This window comes from Callorhinus ursinus, unplaced genomic scaffold, assembly GCF_003265705.2.
Source record: "Callorhinus ursinus isolate GAN/ISIS: 27379988/994484 unplaced genomic scaffold, GSC_fseal_2.0 scaffold6, whole genome shotgun sequence".
Classification (NCBI taxonomy): Eukaryota; Metazoa; Chordata; class Mammalia; order Carnivora; family Otariidae; genus Callorhinus; species Callorhinus ursinus.
Genome location: NW_027397068.1, coordinates 46,982,195 through 46,989,493, shown reverse-complemented (window position 1 = coordinate 46,989,493; position 7,299 = coordinate 46,982,195). Strand labels below are relative to the sequence as shown.

Below are 7,299 nucleotides of genomic sequence, written 5' to 3'. Positions count from 1 at the left end.
GGCCGGCGCGGCTCGGCACGGAGCGGGGCAAACGCCGCGACGGCGCGGGCTCCCGGCCCGGCCCGCGGCCCGCGCCCTCCCCCGCGCGGACGGCCGCGGCGGGCCCGCGCCGCCTTGCTTCCCGAAGCACTTTCCTGCCTCGGGCAGAAATAAACCGGAGGGTTTATTTTGTGCAACTTTCCCAAAATGGCGGAAATTGGAGCTGATCTATATGAAATTCTCACACAGTCGGTCGGGAAGGGGGAGGCGGCGAGGAAGAAAACGCAAACTCTCGGCCGCCGAGCCCCGCCGCGGGTCCGCGAGTGTGTGCGTGCGTGTGAGTGTGCGTGTGCGCGGTGGGAGTCGGGGAGGCCTTTCCGCCGCGCACACACACAGCACACGCCGGGGAGACGCGCCTGCACATTCAACCAGTCCATTCTCCGCAGCCCGAGCGGGGAGAAAGTGGCCCGGCCTCTTTTCCCACTGCCTCGGTCTCCCGTACTTGTACTTCTCGCGCTCGCTCGCTCACTCGCTCGCTCTCCGGTGCGCGCCCGGCACAAAGGCCACACGGGCGGAGGGGGCCGCAGGGGCGGCGCGCGGAGCTCGCGCCTCCCGCCGCACCGATCCGCCGCCCCGGCCGCCCCCGCGCCCCCCCGCCGGCGCCCCCCGCCTCGGCGGCCGCGCTCGCCGCCCGGGCTGCAGCTCCACGGCGCCCACTCGGGCACGCACCCCGGCGGAGCCCGGCGCCGCCGCGCTCCCCCACCCCGCGCCCGGTGTCATGAAAGCGACCAAAGTGACAAGCTCGGGGGGCGCGGGGGAGGGGGCCCACACGCATCCCGCCGCCTGCGCGCCGGCGAGAGCCCGACGCGGCCGCCTCGCCCCGGCTCCCTTCAGCACGGCCCCCCACACCCTTCCCCGTGTGCGCGCAAAGAAAAAAATACAAGTCTCTCCTCCCCCCATTTTTTCCTTTCTCTTTTCTCTCTCTTTTGTTCCTCTTTCACACTCGCACTCACTACTTCAGAGTGAGATGCCCAGAGACTCCCCCTCCAGCCGTTTCCGAGTCACTTGCCCACTTTTTTTCCCCGGGATTAAGTTTTCTCCTCTTTCCCAGAGGCGCAGAGAAGTGGGGGAGAAACCCCTTCTGTCCTTTCCCCTCCCCTGATCTGTTTCACAAGACGAGGGTGCGCTTCCTTCTCTCTATAGGTCTCTTAACTTTCATCCTCACCCAGAAAAATAAATGAATGGCTTTTGCACGGACAAATCTTCTGATTAATTAGAGATTAGATCCGATCAACCGCTTCTTACCCCCAAATTTTCTCTTTTTTTTTTCTCCGTCTCACGAGTAGTCCTGACAAATGGTCCAGGGCTGCGGGCGCAGTGCGCATGTGCGCGTAGAGTCAGGGCTGGGGAGAGGGGAAACTGCGCTGGTGCTGGTGCCGCCGCGGCCGCCGCCGCTGCCGGGGAGGCTCGCGCTGGCTTCCCTGTTACTGCTACTGCGCCTTCGCCGCTGGAAAGCAGCAATAAAGCCGGTTGGCAAATCAGCTGCCCGCAGATAGTGTTTCAGGTGCATCTTTTCAGTACCCTTGTCACCGGCTCAGGGCTGGTGCCAGAACAGTCAAAACAAATACGAAAGACTGCTCAGGTTGTAGATTTCTTTGTCTATTTTTCACTTTACTTTTTTTTTTTTTAAGGCAATTCTCAGAGCAGCTAATCCAGCATGTACTGTAAATGGATTCATTCAGCCATTAAAGAGTGGGCCTTGGTCTTATACAAACACTACCCACAGGCTCAATGCATGCTACAGGTCGTGAAAAATAAGAAACTTTTAAGCTTCTAGCTGTAGAACCTCCCCCGGTTTGAGGACTGGAAGAATGCACGGGTTAAGTGTGCGTGTGAAACTTGCGTGTTCTTTCGGTTCCTCAAGTGTTGGGTCTTTATTGACAGCTTCAGCATGTTAGGCCTCTGTTGTGAAATATGTTTGGATTCGTTCATCAACTTAGAAATCAGTGTTCCCAGACCCGGGCAATCGGCAGATCCAGGACTAGTAACCTTCATGTAAGCAGTCAAGATGGCTGAGCTGTCCTAAAGAGCCAAACCTGTCTTTGTTAAGGCGTCAAAATTAGATCGGGGAGAGTATTGGATTTCAGTATTGACAGCCTCCCACTTATTGACTGCAGACCTCCTTTTGGGCAGCTCACCATTCTCCTTTTCTACTAGATGCAAGTATTACAAAATAATTTGTGTAATTGAAGTTGTGATAAACATTGTAACGTCAGTAACAGTTTGCGGTTGGAAAAAGAAAGGAGTAGCACGTGTGATTTCCAGAATGGCAGAAGCCACGTCTTATATTCGGCAGGGGTGGGGAGAGTGAGGGAAAGGCTCCGGCCCTCAGAGTGGACTATTTATTTTGCATCTGGTAAAAGGTAAAGGGGGCCTTTTTCCAAAATTGCTGCCCGAGGCCTAGAATTTAAATATATCACAGATGGAAATACTGTATTAAAAATCCTTCTTCAAAATGTAAGTAATATTATTTCTTGATTTTTTTTTTTTTTACTTAAGGAATGTTCCTTGAACCAGTTTCAGAAAATAAACTGTTAATTTCTTCCTTTAGGATCATGAAATTGCCCTAGAGAAGCTGCCCACCCCACAATCTCTTCTGTTGGTATAGTGACCAAATTCTCCAAACCAAAAATCAGGACATCTGTCTTGCCATGTACTCAAGAACAAAGGAACAAACCCATGAAGCTGAAATGAGCTTATAAAATATGCTCATATGTTGAGCAGCCATTGGTTTAGGGGTTCGAAGTGGAGCAGGCTGGGTTAGTGAAAGCTATAGATAATCTCAGACCACCAGTCAACTATTGATTTCACCCACCACGTCCAACCCTTTTCAGAGCTGCTCCCAAACAGCCTAATTAACTGATGTGAATTTCAGCTCCTCTCCTTTTCTCCTTAGTCCTTGAATAATAAGCAGTGAAATGGCCAAAGGCAGACTATAGGAGGAGCAGAAAAGAAAGGCCATGAACTATGTGCAAAACTAAGACCATACCACAAAGAAAAAAAAAAACCCTTAAATTTTAGATCTTTCTTTCTAAAAATCCATTTTAGATTTATTCTCTCTAGATAACTTCTGCATGATATTTCTGTTTCACACATTTTCAGAGATGTTGGTTTAAGAGTCTGTAAACTTATATTAATGGCCTTCCTGTGCTGAGCATTCTGCAAGGTGCTAGGGAATAACAGCAGACAAAAACTAGGCCACAAGGAATTCAGTCTGGCAAGAGAGTCTAGCGAACTGGGCATTGCATTCCAGTATGGTGTGTCATAGTAGGGTATGCAGAGCAAGGACGCTTGAGGAGCACCTATGGCTCTGAGGACAGGTTGTCCAGAAAAATCCGTAGCTAAGCTGATTCTTGAAGGACCGCCATCCCTGGTGCGTTGTTCCACTTTTCCTCTGGGAAAAATGATCCAGTCAGAGGAAGTCTGAGGGTTTGGAGAACAAGGCTTGCCTGGGACCTGTGCATTTATTGAGGTCCACTAACAGAAACAAAGATGAGTTGAGGCTCTCTGGAATAGAGATTTGCCTTTCTCCCCCAGAGATCACCCATAAAACCGCAAAGATTTCATCGTGGCTGTTCCCAAGATGTGGTTCAGGGTAGGAGATATTTTGAAGGTACTCACATGTAAAATTAAGACGGCTACCGCATTTTTCTACAGAGAATCCTTTAGTGCCACCACGTGAGACAGAGGCAGAATGCAGCATTAGAATCTAGATAACATTGTGGTATTCTTCAGGTAAACTGCTACTATTTACAGGACCTCTCTCCATCCGGTCCCTAAATGGTAATATACTCGTAGAAGCTTCTCTGCTGTTCCTTCACCCGTCCACCACTTAGTCACTGCTTAAGAATTCATCATGAGTCCCTTCCTTCTAGCTTCACCGAATCTCATCACTCTCCAGCACCCCCCACCTCCCATTCCACCCTGCCCTCTGACACCTACATACCAAATCCGTCCTTCAGATGAGATTTCAATTTCCTTGACACCTCAAACGAAAGTATTAGTTCATTCCTTTATTATTCTTTGTACTGATTTATTTAAATCCAAATTTATTCCCCCCAAAAGGACTTCAGATTACTCCATTCCTAAATATTCTGAAGCTGAAGTTATTCTACATGGAAAATATTTTAAACAAATCATTGCATTCGTTCTTCAGAGACTTTTTGAGGCTTCTCGTCACTTCCCAGTGAAGGTCATCTAAAACCTCTCTCACTGGACTCCTAACTCTAGGAAACAAACTGAGGGGTGCTGGAGGGGAGGTGGATGGGGGGATGGGGTGATTGGGTGACGGGCATTGAAGGAGAGCACTTGTTGTGATGAGCACTAGGTGTTGTAAGCCACTGATGAATCACTAAATTCAATCCCTGAAACTAGTAATACACTCTGTGTTAACTAAATTGAATTTAAATATATTTTCTTAATGAAAATAAAAAATAAAAATAAATAAAATAAAACCTCTCTCACTCTACTCCATTCTCCTTCCTCTACTCTGTGTGAACTTCCGTTTAAAAACCTAAACTCCCTTTTCCTAACACTGAGCTTGTGCTGCATCGATAGGACTCACTCTTCCTGGCCTGGAACAGTTCAAGGACGACCTCCTCCATGGGCCAGTCCCTCACAAATTGAAATTGGAGTGAAGTCCAAGAGATTTGCGTTCTAATCCAGTTCTGCCACCACCTGCTGGGAACCATTAGGCAGGTCACCTCACATTTCAGGGCTTCAATTCTCTCACGAGTTAGACAAAGAGAACAGTCATTGATTTCTGAGGCCTCTTTGAAAGCCATGTCCTTCCCCATCTTTCCCGCAGAACAGGAACGCTGTCACAGTTTGGTACAAATAATATGGAACCAAGAAAGGAATTTTAAGGAGTGAAAATCCATCCTTCTGCTAGGTCTCAGAATGTTATCAGTTTATAGCTCATTCAGTTGGTTTAAGCCTGGTACTAATGAGATCAAGGTCGTGGGTTCCATTCCCTAATGGCTAGTTAGTTTTGATCTGTTTCATAGCCACAAACTGCTTTTCTAACACCAGTCCCCCATGTTGTAACGTGTGCTGCTGGTCACAAGTCTCGAGGTAAAACTGAATCTTTCCGTAGAAATTTTCTAAATGAACAATACTTGAAATCATCCTTTCAATGTATTATCTTACTTTTAAGTGTGAGTCAAGTTATTGATTTTTTTAGCCTACATAATTGTGTGCTCCATGTTTTTCCAAGTATAAAAATGACGTTAACATTGATTTGGCCAAGATTCTTATTATTGATATTTGTAAGAACTGAGTTTGATTTTCTTGTTAGTGTTCTAGATAACACTGAAATGTTTATTAAGTCCTCTCATTTGAATCCTGGTTATCTTTATTGTGACACATCTGCATACATTTTTAGCACAGTGCTTGTGATGGTAAAATGTAATTGAAATGCTAAGGGTGAAAGAAAGGGTATATTATTCATCAGGTAGGGAAAGCATTACAATGTGTATCACATTCTCAACATCCTAAGGAAATTAATATAGAAAGAGCTTCTGGATAGATGTGAATATTTATTATCATTTTGTTTAGATACAAAAGTAAAGATAGAAATATGACAGACATATCCAAAATAGTAGAATAATATTGGACTGTAAACTGCCTTCTAAATTTAAGGAAAAAAGATAATTTATAATTTTTCATAATGTACTCACTCATTTAAAGCCTAAATCCAAAAGTCTCATGACTAAACAATGTTAGAAGGCATAAGCCAGACTTCAGAACATGTCTGTAACAATAGCCCCCCATACTCTGAGAGCCTGGTCCTAGAATATTCTTTCCATTTGACCTGGCCTCCTGACCACAGCTGATTGGTCCAGGAAAGGACATTTAATCCCGGGACTGAACTGAGTAGCAAGGGGTGGCCTATGAGTCAGCAGGGAGTGCTTTCCCATATGAATAAAAGTGATGAAATGGACCGGTCATATTCTTAAACTTGGCCATATGAACTGGAACTACTGAATATAAAGTTAGTTCATAGGCATTATAAAAACTAAACGATTCACAGAGAGAATAAGGTAGAGTGCAGGCTCATTAGCTATTAGGCATTAGAAACTATGCATAAATAGAAATCGTAAGGTAGAGCAGAGCAGAAGTTAGCCAGCCAGATAAAGATAGAGGTGCCAGAGTTTCACTGGGCTCTGCATGACCTCCTATTCCCAAAGGTCATTCTAGCCTTGGAGAGGCCTGGCCACTCTGTGATCACCATGAAGACTACCCACATAGCTAGAATTTCTGTCTTCATTAATATCGCCATAATAACTCCCCATCCCTTTGGGAAAATGAATCATTTTTTGAATTGAGTGGATAAACAAAAGAACCCAAGGAGGATGACTTGTTTCCATTAGACTTGCAAAACAGAGGGGAATTTTACCTCACTCTCTAGATCTGTATAATGGCGATATGACTAGTACCTAGCTCATAGGGGCATTATAAGGATTGAATGGATCTATGCAAGCCTAAACCTTGGCACGTGGTTAGTAATCAGTAAATGTGAGCCTGAGAGTCGGGATTTTTGCCTGTTTTTGTTTTCTGCAGTATTGCTAGCATTCAGAATTGTACCTGCACACAGTTAACTATGAAAAAAATATTTATTGAATGACTTAAGGAAATGTTAACACACAAATTATTACATCTGCTCTTCTACTTGTCCCTTTCCCAGATGGTTACTAGGCCATAGGGATCATGTCACAAACATGCTCATGGGCAACATCCCCCTAAAAGTTCCTAAAAGCATGTAAACAGAGAGTGCTAATGGAATTCATAGGCCTTATTTCAAAGGAGCCTGCTGTTCAGAATATATTATCTTTATTTAGCATTTATATTACACTTTTACATTTTCAAAGCCCTTTGCAGTTTTTTAACTCAATATTTGTTATAACATTCCTACGTTATCTTTCATAAGGGTGGTGACTGAGGCATGGTTCCAATTGTTAATACCTAGATCTGGAGTTGAATTCATCACATAAATACAGTAAGTATAACTGTATATATATATATAAAAAAAAATCTGGAACATTACTTGGTTCATGTAGAATGCCGAATGGAATGTCAGTGTTTGAGAAGAAGACAATCTGTCACTTTAAATTACACTGGCTATGCCTTTACCCTTCGTTCTATTTCAGAAACTACCATCGATAGAAAGGTTTTTAAACTGAGGTTTCTCAATGGGTTTTGAAGTCTTTAAAGAATAAGATTTTGAAATTTAGTATTAAAATATTTCACAATATCTCAGTA

The 7,299-nt window shown here is 44.9% G+C and overlaps 1 protein-coding gene across 6 annotated transcripts in view; it reads right to left on the bottom strand.

Annotated features, from left to right (window-relative positions):
• The window catches only part of L3MBTL3 (L3MBTL histone methyl-lysine binding protein 3), a 121,318-nt gene extending 119,940 nt beyond the window's left edge, over window positions 1–1,378 (bottom strand). For 4 of the 6 annotated variants that reach the window (XM_025865368.2, XM_025865385.2, XM_025865390.2 and 1 more), the window contains exon 1: window positions 1,285–1,378. The gene's annotated coding sequence lies outside the window, so the exon portion shown is untranslated. Of the gene's footprint in view, window positions 1–224; window positions 323–481; window positions 543–1,284 lie in introns of those variants that run through there. The other 2 variants (XM_025865380.2, XM_025865378.2) reach the window with 2 other exon arrangements.
• Between the last annotated feature and the right edge of the window lie 5,921 nt (window positions 1,379–7,299).